Source organism: Bombina bombina, chromosome 1, assembly GCF_027579735.1.
Source record: "Bombina bombina isolate aBomBom1 chromosome 1, aBomBom1.pri, whole genome shotgun sequence".
Taxonomy (NCBI): Eukaryota; Metazoa; Chordata; class Amphibia; order Anura; family Bombinatoridae; genus Bombina; species Bombina bombina.
Window position 1 is genome coordinate 1,513,018,439 of NC_069499.1, and position 24,760 is coordinate 1,513,043,198.

Here is a 24,760-nt window from a genome sequence, read left to right on the forward strand (position 1 = left end):
AAGTGAAACTTACAGGAAAGAAAAGGGTGTATTGCGGCAACAATGACCATCTGTAGGTAGCCACTATAATTTAGTGCCTCTTTAATTGTGAGCTGTCATTAAATACCAGTAATTTGACAGTGAATTTATAGCATACTTCCAAGCATTTCTGTTTAATGGGTTGGGGGGGGGGTCAGATTCCTCAATATAGAGGCTATGCTGAGACAGGATGGTGGGGGCTGAGTCAGATAGGTTCAGATTGAGCCAGGGTAAAACGATACGTTAGTGGTTGGGTGGCTTAGCTTTGGATGTGGACATTCATGGGCAGGATTTAGATTGTCCCTGGTTTTGCTTTGTGAAATAGAGGAAGAAGTGACAGTGGGACAAACCATCCCATAAAGCAGAAAATGATTGGGGAGTCCTTCTTTAGCAAAAATAAAACCAGCAATAAATATCATTATTCTCGAGCATTACTTTGTATATGTATGTGTCTCTCCTGCCCCGCCAGAAGCTCACTTAGCAAGATAAACAGCTGTCAAGCTAAAATTTGCCTTTGTAAAATAATTTTTCAAGTACCTTGCAGTACCATTATATAATCTTGACAGACAATAGATCTTTAGAGAATTGGGCTGCTAGCCCTTAATAAAGCCCTTAAACTGTAGAAAAACAGTTATTGCAGGATCCAGTAATCTCCCTCCCAATATAAGACTCAGGTGTGAGATGTACAATGTGACAAAAACAAAATGTGAAATGAAAAACACTCACATTGCCAGTGCACCTCCAGGTACAATAAAAGCAGAGTGGAACTTTACAGCCCCCCCCCCCCCCCCCCCCCCAGCTGACTGATGGCCTTAAATGAAGCCCTTAATAAAGCATATTTTAGTGAATTAACTCCAAGATATGAAACTCCAAAATATGAAATAAGAGCAATATTATTCAAAGATGAATTTCTCTATAAAACTCTAAAAGATCCAACAAATCAAATCATTCACTGTTTGTAGTACAAATGAAGTCAGCCGATTCACAAAATCTATAATGTGCAATCAGTAAACATAGTTGGAATCAGTGATACAATAAAAGTTTTTTGGACCTTAATAAGTGAGCATTTGGCTTTTTTTAGGTCTCTTCTGATTTATATCAAGAAAATGTTGACACGTCTCCTTACTACGAAATCTGCATATTTTTAGAACTATTCTATTTCAGTGATTTTAAGAACAAGGCTTGCATTTTATTTCCATGCAAACTTGGCAAAAAGCTTGTGTTTTCAGTGCCTGAGGAGGTGTCAATCAATTATCAACTTAAAAACCACTAGAGGGCACGAAGGCTCTAGTACTGAGAATGATTTAGGCAAGTGAAAAGAATTTACTTCTGCACAAAAATGTGTCTAATCTTGGGGGAGGTTTAATGACTCCCTGTCTGAAAAGAACATTGCAATTTAATGTAAAAAATGTGTGCAGATTCCCCTATCAAAATTAACAATGGAAATACAAAACCAAATGGGAATCTTTTCTTTCACATTAGGTGATGTGGTGATTGTTACTAATGAGACTAGTTAACAACATTACTGAAAACATTGTGTGGACTAGAAAAGAATGTTCTTTTCTAAATTCAAATAAAAAAGGCATCAGGAAGTCATCAATGGAAGAATAGAGGAATAAATATTCAATGCCTTTTATGTAATGATAACTTTTCTTCTCCCTAAAAATGTCATTTTTCTGTGTTCCCTATTCACTTATCATGTCTATTCAATGTCAGTTCTTTTTTTTTTTTTTACATTACTTGACTATGGGAAAAATCTAGACTGAATGGGTGGAAGGATTTTTTTTTTCATGGACACAAAGTAGAAAGAAAAAACTCCCATTTTTGAATGGGTCCATAATTAGCGAACAAAAGAATTAAGATGTCTAGGTCGAAAACGAGATCACGGTTAAAAAAAAAAAAAAGGAAACCTCTTAAATAGTATAGTTTAATTTAAATCTATGTTAGTCTATGCTTAGAATAAAACTAGTTTACTAGTGGCTATATTTTTTACAGTTATACTTTATTGTACTAGTGATTAATGTCAGAAAGTTAAGTATACAGACAATTTAATAATTTAATAAATAAAGCCCTTTTAATTCATTTAATGTAATTGTTAATAAAAACAGTTGAAACTCTGGTTCTGCAAAAAGAACATACATTTAATACACTTTATTTCTAATTGGATAATTAAAAAAAAAATGAGAAAAAAAAGTTTTTCAATGTATAATATACATATTTAAGAACATAAAAAAAAAAATAAACCTTAAAATTAACAACAGACATAAAATAACATTAAAATGTCAAGTTTCTTGGTAACACAGTCTCATTCCTATGTAACAAATGTGTCTTTTATGTTCTTAGGTCCACCACACTTTGGGGCACAGTAAAGTCAAAATTAAATATGATTCAGACAAAGCATACATTTGTAAAAAAAAAAAAAAATTTCCAGTGTACTTCTGTTTGCTTTGTTGTCTTGGTATCCTTTGTTAAAAAGCCTAGCTAGGCAGGGCCAGCTCAACACATTGTGCAGCCTGGGTCCAAGAATTAAATGATGTCCCCCCCATCAGTCATATTATTCATTAACATATCAACAACTTGGCTGGACACCCCCCTACTAAGACTGTGCCTGCAGGCAACCGATGCTTATGCACAATAGAATATTAAGTGGGAAGGAAGTTAGGGAAGTGCTGCGCTTGTCCCACCTCGAATGACGCCCCTGACTAGCTCTATAAATAATGCAGTCATGCTGCTGTGGGCCTGAAACTTCTCCCACAAGAGGAAACAGAGGCCACAGTCTAGATCTGACAGTGAGTGACTCTGAAGTGCTGCCCCCTTTCAAGTGCCGCCTGGGTCCATTGGACCCACTTGGCCCGATGGTTAAGCCGGCTCTGTACCTAGGTATGCTGATAAGCAACAATACACTACTGGCAGCTAGCTAGTAATTGATGGCTGTACATATATTCCTCTTGACAATGACTTACCCAACACATTTAGCTCCCAGAAGCACATTGCTGTACCTGAGCCTACCTAGATTTACTCTTCAACAAAGGGTACCAAGAAAAAAAGCAAATCTAATAATAGAACTAAATTGAAACATTAATTTTGACTTTACTGTTTCTTAAATGAAAATATACCAAAAATGAAATAGTCACTGCCCTTACATTGTTGCCGATAATCGGGAGTTGTAAAGCAAAAATAATTTTGAATGTCAAAATCCTACATCATCTACCATATTAAACCCAGTTAACATATTAGCATTATGCTTTACCAGCTGGCAAAAAACAGGGCAGGTGTTAAGCACAAATCAGCCATTTTCCCCATAGTTTTGAATATGCAGATGTAATTGCTTTGTATAGTCTATAGGTAGTGGGCGTGGCTGATATTTGCATATGTATATATTCATATGTAGTTAATAAACATGTGGTATCCTGCATCGCTAATGACATCTTTAGAAACAGCGAGAAACCAGAAATTCTGACTGAAACATCATTATTACAATCTTTCTTTTTATTTCATGTTTGCATTTTCAACACTGCAAACCACAGTTTGTTTAAAAGTGCTATATTCTTACAGTTATAGAAATGTGGCAGAGAGAAATGGTTTGGAAATCACGGTCCTTACAGTGCTTTTTTTATTCCGTTCCTTACAGTCCTTATTTTCAATTGCGGCCCTTACAGTGCGTTATTTAAATTCCGCCTCTTACGTGAAGTTGTTTAAATTGCCGCTCTTACAGTGCGTTATTTAAATTTCAGCCCTTACAGCGCGTTTTTTTATATTGCGGCCCTTACAGTGCGTTATTTATATTGCGGCCCTTACAGTGCATTATTTAAATTGCAGCCCTAAGAGTGCATTTTTTTAAATTGCAGCCCTTACAGAGCGTTATTTAAATTGCAGCCCTTACAGTGCGTTTTTAAATTGCAACACTTACAGTGCATTTTTAAAAAATGTCAGTTCTTACAGTGCGTTATTTAAATTTCAGCCCTTAAAGTGAGTTTTTTTATATTGCGGCCCTTACAGTGTGTTATTTATATTGCAGCCCTTACAGAGCGTTATTTAAATTGCGACCCTTACAGTGCATTATTTAAATTGAAGCCCTTACAGAGCGTTATTTAAATTGCGACCCTTACAGTGCATTATTTAAATTGCAGCCCTTACAGAGCGTTATTTAAATTGCAGCCCTTACAGAGCGTTATTTAAATTGCGACCCTTACAGTGCGTTATTTAAATTGCAGCCCTTACAGAGCGTTATTTAAATTGCAGCCCTTACAGAGCGTTATTTAAATTGCAGCCCTTACAGTGCATTATTTAAATTGCAGCCCTTACAGAGCGTTATTTAAATTGCAGCCCTTACAGAGCGTTATTTAAATTGCGACCCTTACAGTGCGTTATTTATATTGCGGCCCTTACAGTGCGTTATTTAAATTGCGACCCTTACAGTGCATTATTTAAATTGCAGCCCTTACAGTGCATTATTTAAATTGCAGCCCTTACAGAGCGTTATTTAAAATTGCAGCCCTTACAGAGCGTTATTTAAATTGCAGCCCTTACAGAGCGTTATTTAAATTGCAGCCCTTACAGAGCGTTATTTAAATTGCAGCCCTTACAGTGCGTTATTAAAATTGCAGCCCTTACAGAGCGTTATTTAAATTGCAGCCCTTACAGTGCATTATTTAAGTTGCAGCCCTTACAGTGCGTTATTTAAATTGCGACCCTTACAGTGCATTATTTAAATTGCAGCCCTTACAGAGCGTTATTTAAATTGCAGCCCTTACAGAGCGTTATTTAAATTGCGACCCTTATAGTGCATTATTTAAATTGCAGCCCTTACAGAGCGTTATTTAAATTGCAGCCCTTACAGAGCGTTATTTAAATTGCAGCCCTTACAGTGCGTTATTTAAACTGCAGCCCTTACAGTGCATTATTTATATTGCGGCCCTTACAGTGCGTTATTTAAATTGCGACCCTTAAGTGCCCACTGAAGAGGTAGGAGGGGAGGGCGGGTGGGTGGGGGTCTGGGGGTGGGCAGAGTGCAGAGGTAATTGGCCATAAGAAGCGGTAGGCACGCGTCCCGGGCTGTGCATTGACAGACTTGGAACAGAGTCAGAGAGCAGAATTTTTATAGTTTGCGCACCTAAACCTTTTCTTTAGTGATTTATTTTTAGAGTGCTCTGTTTATCTTTCATTTGATGCTCTGCTGAGCCAGGGAGCAGCTCTAGGCATGAGCTTTATAATTAATGCAGTGCAGTTTACATATTTTGTATGTGTGTGTGTCTGAGAAAAAGGCGTCCATACGCAATTATGCGAGTATTACCAACAATCTAACTATCTGACCCCTGATCAATCAGGTTTTCGCCCGAATCACTCCACTACAACTGCCCTCCTAAAAGTTTGCAACGACATCCAAACTGGCATGGAACAAGGAGTCCTAACTGGAGCTATTTTCCTTGATTTTGCAAAGGCCTTTGACACAGTAGACCACGACATACTACTGCTCAAACTAAAAAACTCTGGTATTGCTGATCGTCCGTTAACCTGGTTTCGATCATATATATCGGATCAATCACAATATGTCTCCATTTCTGACAGTGACTCCCTCCCTCTTCCAGTCACGTGTGGTGTTCCTCAAGGTTCCATTCTCGGCCCCCTACTATTTACATTATTTATAAATGATCTGCCTAATGTCTGCAAATCCTCAACTGTACACATGTACGCAGATGACACGGTAATCTATGCAAACAATTCCGATCTGCCGCAGCTTGAAGCAGTGCTCCAAGACCAGTTCACAGAGGTAAAAAAATGGATCTCAAAAAACAAACTCTTCCTAAACACTGAAAAGTAAGAAGATATACAGAGGGCGACTCCTAGTGTGGAATTAGTAAGCAGAGTGTGAACCCACCAGCTTTACCCTTCAGAGATATACTCACAAAGTATAGAGCACACTGTAGTGCTAATGAAGCAAGCTGGGTATATTAAAAGTGGCCCAGCGCACATACCACTCCGGTGAAAGATGGTCCAATGTATTCAGAAGGTTCAGATAAAAAATTCAGGAGACTCCAGATATATATAAAAAACACTTTATATAAAAATATAACAGTGTACAATAAAAATCAGTAGAATTCGCTACGCGTTTCTCAGAGCTACCACTCTGTTTCCTCAGGCAAGTAACTTGCCTGAGGAAACAGAGTGGTAGCTCTGAGAAACGCGTAGCGAATTCTACTGATTTTTATTGTACACTGTTATATTTTTATATAAAGTGTTTTTTATATATATCTGGAGTCTCCTGAATTTTTTATCTGAACCTTCTGAATACATTGGACCATCTTTCACCGGAGTGGTATGTGCGCTGGGCCACTTTTAATATACCCAGCTTGCTTCATTAGCACTACAGTGTGCTCTATACTTTGTGAGTATATCTCTGAAGGGTAAAGCTGGTGGGTTCACACTCTGCTTACTAATTCCACACTAGGAGTCGCCCTCTGTATATCTTCTTACTTTTCAGATGATTTTGGAAATCTACTAAGAGGAGCTGCCCTAGCATTCTAATGCACAGTCAACTGGGACACTGATAAGTTTCCAGACTGCTTATCTAGGCATTATCTTTGCCTTCACTACATGTGAGTACAAAATCTATATCTCATTCTATTTATCCTTATATATACTGGCTACACTAGGAGGCGCCCTTTCTTTTTTTGTTTCTTCCTAAACACTGACAAAACTGTCACAATGATTATTGGAATGGGACTTAAATTACACAAATTACAAAATTCCCATCTACGCATCAAAACAAAATCCATTTGCACACTGACTGCAGTCCACTCTTTCAAATACTTGGGTATGTTATCAGACCCTAATCTATCTTTTGGCCTCCACATAGAAAAACTTGCATCTAAACTTTGTCCATAACTAGGTGCCCTGTACAGAAACAAATCTTGCCTCAGCCCTACAGTAAAGGAAAAGATTGTACAGCAAATGCTGATGCCTATCATGGATTACGGGGACATAGTATACACACCTGCACCGCAAACTCACCTTAATAAACTTAATACATTGTATAACTCGTAGTTTTGTGCTACAATGTAACTACAGGACCCACCATTGTGACATGCTAAAAGAACTAAACTGGCTGACGCTGGAATCCAGACGCACCCTCCATCTTTCCTACCTTGTGTTTAAGAGTCTTTCTGGGAAGCTCCCACCCTACCTGAGCAGAATGCTCTGCCCGGCTGTTCCCACCTCCCATAACCTCCGATCCAGTACCAGCACATTATTTAATCTGCCTCCATACAAAAAGAAAGCAGCTCGATCCTCCTTTTCCTACAGAGCACCACAATTATGGAATGACCTCCCGCACACTTTTAAATCTTCCCCAAGCCTAAAATCCTTTAAGAGATCCCTCTCTACATATCTCAAAACAGAATGCACCTGTCATGGTTGATTATATATTTCCTACCTGTTCTATGTTACATATTTGAATATATTGTGTATTATTCTTTTTGAATTTTATTGTACCCTATTGTATCAATGCAATGTTTTGTGGAACCAGGACATACTTGAAAACGAGAGAAATCTCAATGTATCCTTAGTGGTAAAATATTTTATAAATAAAATTAAATAAATTAACCCCTAAACTGCCGCCCTCCCGCATCGCAAACACTATTTAAAGATTATTAACCCCTAATCTGCCGTTCTCCAACACGCTATAATAAACCTATTAACCACTAAACCGCAAACCCCCCCACAATGAAATATAATAAAATAAACTATTAACCCCTAAACCTCTGGCCTCCCACATCACTATATAAATATATTAACCCCTAAACCTAACCCTAATGTAACCCTAAGCCTAAGTCTAACCCTAACACCCCATAACTTAAATATAATTAAAATAAATCTAAATAAAACTTACAATTATTACCTAAATAATTCCTATTTAAAACTAAATACATACTTACCTGTAAATTAAAACCTAAGCTACCTACAAAATAACTAATAGTTATTTTGTAGCAAGCTAAGGTTTTATTTTTATTTCACAGGTAAGTTTGCATTTATTTTAACTAGGTAAACTAGTTAGTAAATAGTTATTAACTATTTACTAACTACCTAGTTAAAATAAATACAAAGTTACTTGTAAAATAAAACCTAACCTGCCTTACACTAAAAACTACCATTACAATAAAATAAAATAAATTAAATTAATAAAATACAATTATCTAAATTATAAAAAAAATAAACACTAAGTTACACAAAATAAAAAACGAAATTATCAAAAATAAAAACGAATTACTCCTAATCTAAGAGCCCTATGAAAATAAAAAAGCCCACCCAAAATTAAAAAAAACCCTAGCCTACACTAAACTGCCAATGGCCCTTAAAAGGGCCTTTTGCAGGGCATTGCCCAAAAGAAATCAGCTCTTTTACCTGTAAAAAAAATACAAATACCCCCCAACAGTAAAACCCACCACCCACCCAACCAAACCCCCCAAATAAAAACCTATCTAAATAAACCTAAGCAAACCATTGCCCTGAAAAAGGGCATTTGGATGGACATTGCCCTTAAAAGGGCATTTAGCTCTTTTACATTGCTCAAACCCTAAGATAAAAATAAAAACCCACCCAATAAACATTTAAAGAAACCTAACACTAACCCCCGACAATCCACTTACAGTTTTCGAAGACCGGACATCCATCTTCATCCAGGCGGCAGAAGTCTTCATCCAAGCGGGCAGAAGTCCTCATCGAAGCCGGCAGAAGTGTTCATCCAAGCGGGCAGAAGTCTTCTTCCAGATGGCATCTTCTATCTTCATCTATCCGGCACGGAGCTGGTCTATCGTCAAATCATCCAGCATGGAGCATCCTCTTCTTCCGATTGCTGCTGTAGAATGAAGTTTCCCTTTAAGTGACGTCATCCAAGATGGCGTCCCTTACATTCCGATTGGCTGATAGAATTCTATCAGCCAATAGGAATTAAAGGTGAAAAAATCCTATTGGCTGATTGCAATTGAGCTCGCATTCTATTGGCTATTCCAATCAGCCAATACAAATAATTTTATTTTATTAATTTAATGTATTTTATTTTATTGTAATGGTAGGTTTTAGTGTAAGGCAGGTTAGGTTTTATTTTACAGGTAAATTTGGATTTATTTTAACGAGGCAGCTAGTTAATAGTTAATAACTATTTACTAACTAGTCTACCTAGTTAAAATAAATACAAACTTACCTGTGAAATAAAAATAAAACCTAAGCTAGCTACAATGTAACTATTAGTTATTTTGTAGCTAGGTTTCAAATCATTCCAACCCTAATTTTACTACTATATACAGCTGAGAGCTGGCTCTGAGGCCTTGGCTCTGAAATTCAAAGTGGCTCTGAATTATAAGTGGTCGAGTTAAGAAATGGAGTTAAATCCATAATGCTATCATCTAGAATGCTCTACTAACAACATGAAGCATTGTTCTAACTATTCATCATCTCATTTCTCCACAGGTATGCATTTTCTTCTCTGCATTTCATGCCCTGGTTGTTATCCCACGTCCCTTTAATGTTTTTCAATATACTGGTATGCATTTTCTTCTCTGCATTTCATGCCCTGGTTGTTATCCCATGTCCCTTTAATGTTTTTTCAATATACTGGTATGCATTTTCTTCTCTGCATTTCATGCCCTGGTTGTTATCCCACGTCCCTTTAATGTTTATTCAATATACTGGTATGCATTTTCTTCTCTGCATTTCATGCCCTGGTTGTTATGCATTTCCTCTGATGTCTGAATTTATGACTTTTTCTGGATAATTGTTATCAGCTCCATTGTATAATTTCTGTGTGCATCCCCCAGCCATTTGCTCACCCCCCCATCTAATTTACAAGTGTGTAACTCCAGTCTTCCTAACTAGTCTACTTGTAAAACAGCTGCCTTGAATCAAATCATTCCAACCCTAATTTTACTACTATATACAGCTGAGAGCTGGCTCTGAGGCCTTGGCTCTGAATTATAAGTGGCCGAGTTAAGAAATGGAGTTTAGAAACTGGAGGGGAAACTGCAGACCCCACTAACAGGTAATCCTTACTAACTGTACACCTGCACAATGCTCTCTATGTCCTTTCTGATCTTTCTGTCTGCCATCTTCCTAAAACTCACTGTATGCCCTTATAACATCAATAATCCCCACACTATCCTTATCTCTCCCTCCCTCCTCTCATCCCCTATGCTGTCCTCTCATGAACTACTCTGTTTCTTTAGCAATACTTCCCCATCTAACTCTCCTGTGTCTAGTCATACCCGCTCCTACAAGTCTCACTCTCACCTTCTGTCACTCTCACTGCTACTACTGCTTGCTTCTGGTGACATCTCTCCTAACCCTAGCCTACAGCAATCACCACACTCATACACTCTCGCTCAGTCCCCCACAATACAAACTCAAGGTCACGCGATCCCAACAATCTAATCTCCATTAACCCACAGCGCTTATCCCCTCTCTTTTCTTGTGCCCTCTGGAATGCACGCTCTGTCTGTAACAAACTTACAACTGTTCATGACCTGTTTGTTTCTAACGCTTTCAATCTTCTAGCAATTACTGAAACCTGGCTTTCTTCCTCTGACACTGCTTCCATTGCTGCTCTAACGCATGGCGGTCTCCACTTTAGCCACACACCTAGGTCAGGTGGCTGTGTTGGAATCTTACTGTCCCCTTCCTGCTCCTATCAGCACCTCCATCCTCATCCATCTCTCTCCTTCTCCTCCTTTGAAGTCCATTGCATCCGCATTTTCTCCCCCCTCTCCCTCAAGGTGGCAGTTATCTATCGCCCCCCTGGACCAACCTCCCAATTCCTCGACAACTTTGCTGCCTGGCTTTCTCACTTTCTCTCTACAAATACACCTGCTCTAATCTTAGGGGACTTAAACATCCCCATTGATAACCCATCTACCCCTGCTGCCTCTAAACTTCTCTCACTCACAAACTCCTTTAGTCTTTCACAATCCACCCTATTCCCTACTCACCGTGACGGACACTCTCTTGATCTGGTATTCTCCTACCTCTGCTCCCCTTCTGATGTCACCTGTCGCCCATTTCCCATCTCAGACCACGATATGCTCACCTATAATCTCAATGTACAGGCTAAACCTATTTCTACCCCCCGCCTTCGCACCTGTAGAAATCAGCACACTGTGGATCCTCTCCAACTTTCTAATCTTGTTCAAAAATGCCTTTCCCACACTTCCAAGGTATCCTGCCCTGACCTTGCTACAAACCACTATAACAATACTCTCTCCTCTGCACTCGACACCCTTGCTCCTCCACTAATGCGCAAAACCCCACGTCATCAGCTCCAGCCTGGCACTCTCAGCAAACACGCTATCTACAAAAATGCTCCTGTGCTGCTGAACGTGCCTGGAGGAAATCCCGCTCTGAACACGATTTCCTACACTATAAGTTCATTCTTTATTCTTACTCCTCTGCCCTTCACTTAGCCAAGCAAAACTACTTCTCTTCTCTCATATCTTCTCACTCCTCACACCCTAAACGTCTCTTCTCCACTTTCAACACTCTCCTCTATCCACCTGCACCACCCCCTCATCTGACTTTAGTGCTCAAGACTTGGCAGATTACTTTTTCAACAAAACACTTACCATCAGAAGCAACATCCCACCACAAGACTGCAACCTTTCATCTCCGCCCCCGGTCACCCCCTCCAACACTCTCAGTACCTTCCCCCCAACCACTGAGAATGAAGTGAGTTCCCTAATATCTTCCTCACACCTCACTACATGCCCCCTTGACCCTATCCCTTCACATCTAATACCCTCTCTGTCCTCTACCCTCACCCCAGCTCTTACTCACATATTCAACTGATCCCTTACTACTGGTTCATTTCCATCATCCTTCAAACATGCAAAGGTCACCCCCATCCTCAAAAAACCCTCCCTCAACCCCAATTCTCCTGCAAACTACCGCACCATATCACTACTTCCGCTAGCTTCTAAAGTCCTGGAAAAACTAGTTTTCGATCGCCTAACACACTTCCTATCCTCCAACTCATTGCTTGACCCCCTGCAATCTGGCTTCTGTCCCCAACACTCAACTGAGACTGCCCTCACCAAGGTTACTAACAATCTTCTTTCTGCTAAAAACAATGGCCACTATTCTATACTTATCTTACTTGACCTGTCTGCTGCCTTTGACACTGTTGACCATCCCCTCCTCCTACAGACTCTCAGCTCCCTTGGGCTCTGTGACATTGCTCTCTCCTGAATCCACTCTTATCTCTCTAATAGGTCCTTTTTGGTCTCATTTGCTGGTGACTCATCCTCTCCACTGCTTCTGTCTGTTGAATTACCTCAAGGCTCTGTTCTAGGCCCTCTACTCTTCTCTATTTATACTTCCTCACTGGGTAAACTTATTAGTAGCTATGGCTTCAACTATCACCTCTATGCTGATGATACTCAGATCTACCTATCCACCCCTGCACTCTCTCCTTCTGTCCTTTCCCACATCAGCGGCTGCTTATCTGGCATTTCTTCCTAGATGGCCTCTCACCACCTAAAAATCAACATGTCCAAGACTGAGCTTCTTCTAATCCCCCAAAGTCATTCTACTCCAGTTTCTAACTTTACTATCACTGTTGGTGACACCACTATCTCGCCATCACCCCATGTCCGCTGCCTTGGAGTTACACTCGACTCCAATCTGTCCTTCATACCCCACATCCAATCGCTCTCTTCATCCTGTCACAACCACCTACGCAATATCTCCAAAATTCGTCCTTTTCTGAGTGCTGAAACTACTAAACAGCGAATCCATTCCCTAGTAATTGACTACTGTAACAACCTACTAACTGGCCTTCCTCTCTCCCGCCTCTCCCCCTTCAATCCATCCTAAATGCCTCTGCTAGGCTGATCCACCTCTCCCGACGCTCTGTATCTGCCGCACCCCTCTGTGAGTCCCTTCACTGGCTCCCCATTCACAGCAGAATTAAATTCAAAATTCTCACTCTGACCTACAAAGCCCTTACCAATGCAGCCCCCCCATACCTGTCCTCACTCATCAACAAATATACTCCAGCCTGTCCCCTAAGATCCAACAACAATCTACTCCTTGCCTCTTCTACCATCACCTCCTCTCATGCTAGACTACAGGACTTCTCTCGTGCGGCACCAACCCTCTGGAACGCACTTCCTTGTGCTGTCAGACTTTCCCCCAACCTCTCCTCCTTTAAACGCTCCCTAAAGACCTTCTTGTTCAGGGAAGCCTATAACCAAATCAGTAACTAATGAATTCCCCTTGTCTAATAGTTGCCCTCATCTAACTTCACACTAACATCATTCCCAGCTTTGCAGTCCCCACCTCCTGTTTCTCACCCTCCTACCCATTTAGATTGTAAGTTCCCACGGGAACAGGGCTCCCAATTCCTCCTGTATTTGTTTGTTAAATTTTGTCTGGTGTCTCATATTGTACTGTCCTTTTATCTTTGCTACCTATGAACAGCGCTGCGGAATCTGTTGGCGCTTTATAAATAAAGAATAATAATAAGAAGAAGAATAGCTTAGTTTTTTTTTTTATAGATAAGTATTTAGTTTTGAATATGAATTATTTAGGTAATAATTGAAAGTTTAATTTAGATTTATTTGAATTATATTTAAGTTAGGGGGGGTTAGGGTTAGACTTAGGCTTAGGGTTACGTAAGGGTTATGCTTAGGGTTAGGGTTGCGTTAGGGTTAGGTTTAGGGGTTAATATATTTATTTAGTGTTAGTGATGTGGGAGGCCAGAGGTTTAGGGGTTAAAAACTTTAGTATAGTGGCGGCAACATTGGGGGCGGCAGATTAGGGGTTAATAACTGTAATGTAGGTGGCAGCAATATCGGGAGCGGCAGTTTAGGGGTTAATATTTTATTTAGGTGGCGGCGATGTTAGGGGCAGCAGATTAGGGGTTAATAACTGTATGTAGGTGACGGTGATATCGGGGGTGGCAGATTTAGGGTTAATAACTGTAATGTAGGTGGCGGTGATGTTAGGGGCAGCAGATTAGTGGTGTTTAGCCGGTGTTTAGTTTTTAGTTTAGACGGTGTTTAGTGGTGTTTTTTATGTTAGGGTGTTTAATGGTGTTAATGGTGTTAAGGGTGTTAAGGGTGTTTAAGGGTGTTAAGGGTTTAAACGTAACTTTTTCTTTCCCCATAGACATCAATGGAGCTGCGTTACAGAGCTTTTGTTTCCGCAATCGCAGGTGTTAGGCTTTTTTTTAGATAGACATCAATGGGGAAATCGTGCACGAGCACGTCAAAACACAGCTTGTATTTGGGTGAGGTATGGAGCTCAACGCAACCATATTGTCCGTACAAGCGGGGTTTTGCAAAACCTGTAATAGCAGCGTTATAGGGAGGTTAAATACCGCCACTTTGTGGCGGTTGTTAATTTTCCCTATAGCGCTCAAAACTTGTAATCTAGCTGAATGATTGAAAGACAAACTTATAAAATATAAAAAGTGTACAAATATAATCATTGGACAAACATGCCCAATATACCCATCATGCCAAAATAAAAATAGCATTCAGATTGTTTTACACTTCTAGGGATCGATTCAGATTGCAAAACTTGCATTTTACACATGTAAGGGATATGGTTTCGGGTATACTTTCACACTATTTTGTCTGCTTTTTTTGCCTTAATGTCTCCTTCTGGGGGTCGTACATTTTAGTCAATGTTCTTCATCAGTAAAACAATACTTTGTAAAGTGTAAATGCAGTGCTAATTCTCGTTTAGCACTTCCCATTAGTTTCAATGGAAGAAGCAAATGGTAAACCGTAGAAGAAATTAAGGAAGCACAAAGCGAGAAAATCCGATCAATGTAAACTGTCAAAAGATAAAATTGTGCAATAAAATATTTTCCTTTTTACCTATTATTATTATTATTATTATTATCGGTTATTTGTAGAGCGCCAACAGATTCCGCAGCGCTAACCTAGAGATGTTCAGGTGATACTTTCATGTCAGCTTTCAAGTGATTTAGCATAGTATTATGTCCCTTTAAATTTGCTTCTCTGCAAATATTCCTGGCAGGGTTGACCATAATTTGCTTTAAGGACAGGAGACAAAACAGATTTTTTAGATGTTCCCACATGACAAAATCCAAGTGGCTGATGCACTAATTTATTTACTTATGCTCACATAGGGATATCTTTAAAATATTGTCCGTCTCCAAATGTTGGAGAAACCTGTGAGTGAAAGTATTTGTTTGATCTAAATAAGGACAATTCAAAATGTTTAATATTTTTAAAAAATAATGTTCTTGTGCTGTATAAATCATTTCTTGATATGCTTTGGAGTCTTGTCTTCTTGATTCAATCTAACTTGCTTTTACATAACCAAAAGTATTTTCACTTATTTTGCTACTCTTTCACATCCAGGGTAAATTTTGTTTTTACAATTTGTGCAGAGACAAAAAATTATTCAGAAAGTGGAGTGTATGAGTTTTGTAATCCATAGAAAAGCCTTTCTATAGATCACAGAAAAACTCTAAAATAAAGGACCAATGCAGTAGAATTACATAATTAACATGTGCATAATAAAAAGACAATTCAATAACACTTACTCTGAATTTCAATTAAGCAGTAGATATTTTTTTCTGACAAATTTATTTTTTTCTCACATTTTCCCGCCCTCTGTGTTATGTGACAGACATCAGCCTATCACAAACTAGCTCAATAAGATTCAGGTCCCCCAGAAAGCGTGCATATAAATATTTTGAGAATGGAAGTAATTGGGAAAGTGTCTTAAAACTGCATGCCCTATCTGAATCATAAAAGTTTATTTTGTCTTAAGTGTCCCTTTTCAAAATGTTGTATGTTGAAAGATATTGCTCCTATATATATTCATACACTGCCATATTTCATCCATAATGTTAGTAATATAGTATAGTATTAGATATTTACAAACTTTAAAGCCAACACCTTTCCAGTTTCAAATCTGCAGTAATATTATGCTTTCCTAATAGTGCAAAGCTAAATATAAAATTCAATAAATAAATAATTGAAGAATTTCATCCTTAACAGGGGCTTCATATTTACTCCTTTAGTTGTCCCTAGACCAGTTGTATATCTTTGTAGGCCAAAGTTAGCCAATCAGCTATAGGCAACATTGACTAAAACCCTAATTTCACTGCCCATAAAAGTTGTATGGTGAAAGAACTTTTCAATTGACTGATTTTCTGTAATTCACATGAGAACATTTAAAAATGTCCCTTCTCTCAGAAAACTAGATTTCATTATCATTATGTGGTATTCAGAGCTCTGAACCTTATGCATGCTGTGATCGCAGTGCTAACGTTCCTTTTATTTTTCCATAATTGGCAACAGCAAAGAAAAAGATATAAACACCCAAAATAAGTTTCAATGGGTTTATGCCTAAGCTACAAAACTATTGAAATTTGATAACAAAATGACAGGATTAAAGGGGTAGTAAACCCCCAAATTTTCTTTTGTGATTGAGATAGAACATACAATTTTAAATATCTTTCCAATTTAATTCTATTAACAAATTTTCTTCATTCCCTTGCTATCCATTGCTGAAGGGAAAGCATTGCACTACTGACAGGAAGCTTAAAATATCTATTTAGCCAATCACAAGAGACAAATGTGTGCAGGCACCAATTAGCAGCAGCTCCCATTAGTGTATGATATGTGCGTATTCATTTTTTAACAAGGGATACTAAGAGAACGAAGCACATTTGAAAATAGACATGAATTTAAAAGTGTCTTACAATTACATGCTCTATCTGAATCATGCAAGTTTAATTTTGACTTTCCTATCCCTTTAAATAATTTTTAACATGCATTATATGTGTAGCCCATGCAACATAGTAGTTAATTTCTGATGTATATTTAAAAAAAATAAAATCAATGTCTATTTTAGGGAAACACAAAAGGGTAAAATAATTTGAGGGTAGAGAAATAAATATCTGTTTGTTATTGGTTACCCAGGTTATCAGTGCGTAGGATGTTAAACATTTGGGCAAATGGTTCTGTTCTGAGACTGATCAAACCTTCATTCATTGTTTTGTAAACAATAATAAAACAAAAATGTTCTGCTGCAATAAGGTTGCCACCTTTAGTTCAGGCCAAACACTCTTGCAAAGGGCACAGCACAGCAACAGGAAGTGCACAGCAACATTTTATTTTGCAGCGTAAACACTATGTTTAATAGCATATAAACACCAACTCGCACATAGATTTTCAAATTCTCACACACACTCTCTTACACACACTCTCTCACACATGCTCATACACAATGGCCTAGATTTGGAGTTTTGTCGGTAAGGACCCGCGTAGCTAACGCCGGCTTTTTTCTGGCCGCACCATAAAAATAACTCTGGTATTGAGAGTCCACATAAAGGCTGCGTTAGGCTCCAAAAAAGGAGCGTAGAGCATTTTTAACGCAGCTTCAACTCTCGATACCAGAGTTGCTTACGCAAGCGGCCAGCCTCAAAAACGTGCTCGTGCACGATTCCCCCATAGAAAACAATGGGGCTGTTTGAGCTGAAAAAAAACCTAACACCTGCAAAAAAGCCGCGTTCAGCTCCTAACGCAGCCCCATTGTTTGCTATGCGTAAACACTTCCTACGTCTGCACCTAACACTCTAACATGTACCCCGAGTCTAAACACCCCAAACCTTACACTTATTAACCTCTAATCTGCCGCCCCCGCTGTCGCTGACCCCTGCATATTATTATTAACCCCTAATCTGCCGTTCCGTAAACCGCCGCTACTTACATAATCCCTATGTACCCCTAATCTGAAGCCCTAACATCGCCGACCCCTATATTATATTTATTAACCCCTAATCTGCCCCCCACAACGTCGCCTCCACCTGCCTACACTTATTAACCCCTAATCTGCCGAGCGGACCTGAGCGCTACTATAATAAAGTTATTAACCCCTAATCCACCTCACTAACCCTATAATAAATAGTATTAACCCCTAATCTGCTCTCCCTAACATCGCCGACACCTAACTTCAATTATTAACCCCTAATCTGCCGACCGGAGCTCACCGCTATTCTAATAAATGTATTAACCCCTAAAGCTAAGTCTAACCCTAACCCTAACACCCCCCTAAATTAAATATAATTTAAATCTAACAAAATTAATTAACTCTTATTAAATAAATTATTCCTATTTAAAGATAAATACTTACCTGTAAAATAAATCCTAATATAGCTACAATATAAATAATAATTACATTGTAGCTATTTTAGGATTAATATTTATTTTACAGGCAACTTTGTAATTATTTTAACCAGGTACAATAGCTATTTAATAGTTAAGAACTATTTAATAGCTAAAATAGTTAAAATAATTACAAATTTACCTGTAAAATAAATCCTAACCTAAGTTACAATTAAACCTACCACTACACTATCAATAAATTAATTAAATAAAATACCTATAATTATCTACAATTAAACCTAACACTACACTATCAATAAATAAATTAAATACAATACCTACAAATAACTACAATGAAATAAACTATCTAAAGTACAAAAAATAAAAAAGAACTAAGTTACAAAAAATAAAAAAATATTTACAAACATAAGAAAAATATTACAATTTTAAACTAATTACACCTACTCTAAGCCCTCTAATAAAATAACAAAGCCCCCCAAAATAAAAAAATGCCCTACCCTATTCTAAATTACTAAAGTTCAAAGCTCTTTTACCTTACCAGCCCTAAACAGGGCCCTTTGCGGGGCATGCCCCAAGAAGTTCAGCTCTTTTGCCTGTAAAAAAAAACATACAATAACCCCCCCAACATTAAAACCCACCACCCACATACCCCTAATCTAACCCAAACCCCCCTTAAATAAACCTAACACTAAGCCCCTGAAGATCTTCCTACCTTATCTTCACCATACCAGGTTCACCGATCGATCCAGAAGAGCTCCTCCGATGTCCTGATCCAAGCCCAAGCGGGGGGCTGAAGAGGTCCATGATCCGGCTCAAGTCATCATCCAAGCGGGAGCTGAAGAGATCCATGATCCGGCTGAAGTCTTCATCCAAGCGGGGCAGAAGAGGTCTTCCATCTGATTGAAGTCTTCATCCAAGCGGAATCTTCTATGGTCATCCATCCGGAGCGGAGCGGCAGGATCCTGAAGACCTCCGACGCGGAACATCCATCCTGGCCGACGACTGAACGACGAATGACGGTTCCTTTAAATGACGTCATCCAAGATGGCGTCCCTCGAATTCCGATTGGCTGATAGGATTCTATCAGCCAATCGGAATTAAGGTAGGAATATTCTGATTGGCTGATGGAATCAGCCAATCAGAATCAATTTCAATCCGATTGGCTGATCTAATAGGATACGCAATTTACGTAAGGGGATCTGCGGTATGGAAAAGTCGCGGCTGAAAAGTGACTCCAAATACCGGAGTTAGCCTAAAACCAGCGTTAGGAGCCTCTAACGCTGGTTTTCACGGCTAACGCCAAACTCCAAATCTAGGCCACTCACTCTATCACATATGTTCACACTCTCACACATACTCTAACACACACTCACACACACAATCTCATTTTCACACATATTCTAGCACACATTCACACACACACTTACAAACACACTGACATTCACACACACACTCTATCACACACTCACTCACACACGCTTATACACACATTCTCACACACACTCTAACACACACTCTCTCATACATGCTCAAACTCTCACACATGCTCTAACACACACTCCCACACACACGCTCACACACAATCTCACACTCACACACTCTCTCACACACACCCATTGACACACACACACACTCTAACACACACTCACACACTCTCTCACACACACCCATTGACACACACACACACACACACTCTAACACACACTCACACGCACATTCTCTCTCACACACATTCTCATTCTCTCTCACAAACAAACTAAGTCTTTCACACACAGACTCACACACACAGAAAGACACTGACAAACACAAAGACACACACTCTCTCACACACAAAGACACACACGCAGACACACTCCCAGACTCAGTCACACTCCCACAAAAAGACACACACACGCAAGAGAGAATTAACTATAGGCAAATGCAATATTTTGTGAATGCACAATGTCACCTTTTTGGCTGTGGCTGTTTCCCACCAAACCCAGACATTTGCATGTCCGGGCCTGACTCAGCTTCATACCTGGACAATGGACATGCAAATTGAAACCTGAATTGTCCGGGTTATTCCCGGAGAGGACTTGCAACCCTATGGGGCAGGGCCACAGCTCAGCCTAACTTGGTCAAAATAGATAAACAAACTAAAAAATGAATTAGGTATTGGACCATATGTAAAGGAAGTTTCCAACCCCCTCAGACTTCTGGGAAGGGTTTCTACAGGCTTGTTAGTCTTTTTATAACTGAAAGGTCCCTAAGCAATTAATAGTTTAAGCCTAATGAGCTAACGCCAAGTCTTTATCTTAGAATATTGTTTTGAATAAAAGAAAAGTTCAAACATACTCAGAAATCTCATGTTTATAAATATTGACTGTCACAAAGAAATAACAGATAATATACTGTAGTAGTATTCAGAGATGAGCTACAAATATACTATCAATGGTATTTGCTTCCACCAAATTACACTTTAATTCTGCATCAGTAATAATATCATGGGAAAAAGTATATAAACAAGTGACTATCACCGAAGTTTTTTCTCACCCTTGCCTTGGCTTTCCTTTCCAATGCAACCCAGTCTGGTAGCCAAACAGTTAGTAAATATTTTTGTAACATTGCATATGGATGTTAAAGGGTTAAGCACCTGCAAACAATATGCACCTTTTATCCAGATGTTCCTTGTAATTATTCTTTTTTAGACTATTAAATGTATTTGATCTTTGCCGGTAGCAAAAAGTCATACTACTGCAAATTGTACAGTCAAATGTTTTTAGCTCAAAATTCAAAATGCTTTTTTCTTTGTTTTTGATTCAATTACGAACACATGCTGTATTGAACCGAAAACTTACAGCTTCAATTTCCCCAGTATAAAAAAGACCTGATATTACTTAAATTCCAATGCCATTGCTTCTGGACAATAGCCTGTTATATAGTTAGAGTACACTATTGTATTGAATTCATTTTTGGCACTACATCATTTTTTATTAATTTAAGATTTTAAAATTTCATTTAATATTGAAAAAATATTCACATTATATATAGTAGTACAATTCGGGAGAGTTGTTATTTGTATAAAAAGCAGCACAATGTATTCAATAAGAACGTTTAAGTGGTTGGTATAACAAGTCATCAAATTGAGCTATTTTTAGATAAAGGTAGATTTTGCCCATCTACTATAACCTCTTGTTTATTACGTTAAATTAATATCATTTAATAAACAAAATTGCTCTTTGAATACGGAAAACTCAATTTTTTATTTATGTTTATGGACAAGACAAATTTGTGTTCTGTAATTGAGGCTATGGGGCCCATTTATCAAGTTCCGGATTGAGCTTGAGGGCCCGTGTTTCTGGCGAGCCTGCAGGCTCGCCAGAAACACCAGTTTTGAAGCAGCTGTCTAAAGACCGCTGCTCCATAACCTATCCGCCTGCTATGAGGAGGCGGACAGACATCGCTGCAATTCAACCCGATCGACTACGATTGGGTTGATTGACACCCCCCTGCTGGCAGCCGATTGGCCGCAAATCTGCGGGAGGCGGCGTTGCACCAGCAGCTCACAAGAGCTGCTGGTGCAATGCTGAATCACGATGTCCACAAGAACCCAGAAAAGGAAGGCACGAATATGGTGGTATATTGCTGCCTTCCTTCTCTGGATTCTTGTGGAGGAGCAGTATAACAGGTTTACAGTGAGCAGATTGATGGAATTTTGGTGGAATAGGGTGGGATCTGGCCAGTGCCTGGTTTTTATTTAAAAAGCCAATTTATTTGTCTTGAAGTAAAAGCTGTGGGAGGGGCAGTAAAGCAAAGTTCCAGGACCATGACAGTCCAACAATATGCAGGACAATTGGGAGCTCTGCAAAGTAATCCTGATATCATTTCACTGTTTGTTTTATTCTATCAAATGAGAATTCATTATAATCTACCAAAACCCCTAGGTGTGAAGTGCTTTACTCTGAAGCCATTCTAATGCATTCGAAAAATCCATAATAACATAAGCGTCTCAAATGTCATCCTTGATGAAATATAACCCCATATACTTTGGCTAGTGACGGTGGTATTGTAATCCATCAAAAAAACAAACAAAACAAAACTCATTGTCAACATTTTTTTGTGTGCTCAGTTCCTATGTAAATATTAAAGTGTTTTTGGTTTTATATAAAGTTAAAATATAGCTTAGATCCCTTTCAAACTAATACAAAAATAACTTCAACCAAATACATTTATCAGAAAAAAGCATAATTTCTCATTACAACAAAGCATTTTAAAACTATGTGTTTGATACTTCAAAGGGGATATACACATAGTTAAAGTAGGCACCAAATTGAAAATACACACCTTTAGACTAGATGTAAACTAGAATTGTGCACGATCGAATAATTTGTTTAGCTTCGTTTCGTTTCAGGTCATAAAAAAATTTGGTTCGAGACATTCGTAATAATTCGGTATGTGTCAGTAATTCAGTTTTGGAATTTATTTGCGTTGTTTCGAATTTTGAAATTCGGATGCATTTGAAACCATTACCGAATTATTATTAATGTCGGACCGAATCTTTATTACAGACCGAATCGTTATTTCTAACTAATGTTCCGGCGATTGCCGAAACAAAATGATGTTAAACCACCGCCGCCACCACCCACGCCGCCACTAAATAAAGCTATTAACCCCTAAATCACCGTCCCCCCACATCACTAACACTACCTAAACCTATTAACCCCTAAACCGCCGCCTCCCACATTGCAGACACTAACTAAATAACTAAATAAAGTTATTAACCCTGAAACCGCAGTTCCCCCGACATCGCCGACACAAACTAAACCTATTAACCTCTAAACCGCACCCCAGATCGCCAACACTACCTAAACGTATTAACCCCTAAACCGCCGTTCCCAAACATCGCCAACACTAAATAAATCACTAAATAAAGTATTCACCCCTAAACCGCCGTTCCCCCCGTCATTGCCGACACTAACTAAAACTATTAACCCCTAAACCGCTCCCCCCACATCGCTAACTCTACCTAAACCTATTAACCCCTAGAGCGCAATTCCCAAACATCGCCAACACTAACTAAAACTATTAACCCCTAAACAGCAGTTCCCCAACATCGCCAACACTAACTAAACCTATAAATTAACCCCTAAACCGCCGACCCCCACATCACAACAACCTAAATGAAACTATATCAACCCCTAAACCTAACCCTAAACCAAACCCTAACCCTAAACCTAACACCCCTAACTTTAACATAATTTAAATAGACCTACATTAAAGTTTAAATTATTAACTAAACAATACCTATTTAAAACTAAATACATACTTACCTGTGAAATAAAACCTAAGCTAGCTACAATATAACTAATAGTTACATTGTAGCTAGCTTAGGTTTTATTTTTATTTGACAGGTAAGTTTGTATTTATTTTAACTAGGTACAATAGTTATTAAATAGTTATTAACTATTTACTAACTACCTAGTTAAAATAAATACAAACTTACCTGTGAAATAAAAATAAAACCTAAGCTGCCTTACACTAAAAGCTAACATTACAAAATAAAAAAAAACTACCATTACAAAATAAAAAAACACTAAAATTACGAAATAAAAAACTGCCATTACAAAAAATAACAAACGAAATTATCAAAAACAATATCAATTATTCCTATTCTAATACACCTTTTAAAAAAATAAAAAAAATAAAAAAATCACTAATCTAGAATAAACTATCAAGGGCCCCTAACAGTATACAAACCCCCACCCCCCAAACCCACAAAATAAAAATAAAGTTAAACCTAATCTACCCATTGCCCTGAATTGCCCTGAAAAGGGCATTTGTATGGGCATTGCCCTTAAAAGGGAATTCAGCTCTTTTACTGCCCATTAAAAATAAAAAAAATGGCTATTCTAATAAAAAAAAAAACACCCAAAACAAAAAAACATTACACAAAATAACAAACAAATTATCAAAAATAAAAAAAAATATTCCTATTCTAATACCCATTTGAAAAAAAAACCCACCCCAAAATAAAAAAACCTAATCTATAATAAACTACCAATAGCCCTTAAAAGGGTCTTTTGTAGGGCATTGCCCTAAAGAAATCAGCTATTTTGCTCACAAATAAATACAAAGACCCACTAACATTAAAACCCCCCACCCCCCCATCCCACAAAATAAAAAAACTATCTAAAAAAACCCAATCTACCCATTGCCTTGAAAAGGGCATTTGTATGGGCATTGCCCTGAAAAGGGCATTCAGCTCTTTTAAGAGTGCCCACCCTAATCTAAAAAAAAACATTCCAAAAAAACTAACCCCTCTTTAGGTATTCACAGTTGTTGAAGTCAAACTTGAACGATCTTCATCCCGGCAGCTCCATCTTCATCCAGGCAGCTTCATCTTCATCCATCACGGGCTCGGCATCTTCTTCATCCCTGTGGAGGCGGAGCGGCGATGCACAGAGGCGGAGGTCCAGGCAGAGGTCCATCGATCCGACGTGGAGGTACATCGATCCGACGTGGAGGTCCTTTTCATGCGATCGTCTGCCGTATACTGAGGATTGAAATGCAAGGTACCCCTTTTATAATGGGGGTACAATTTCTTTTCT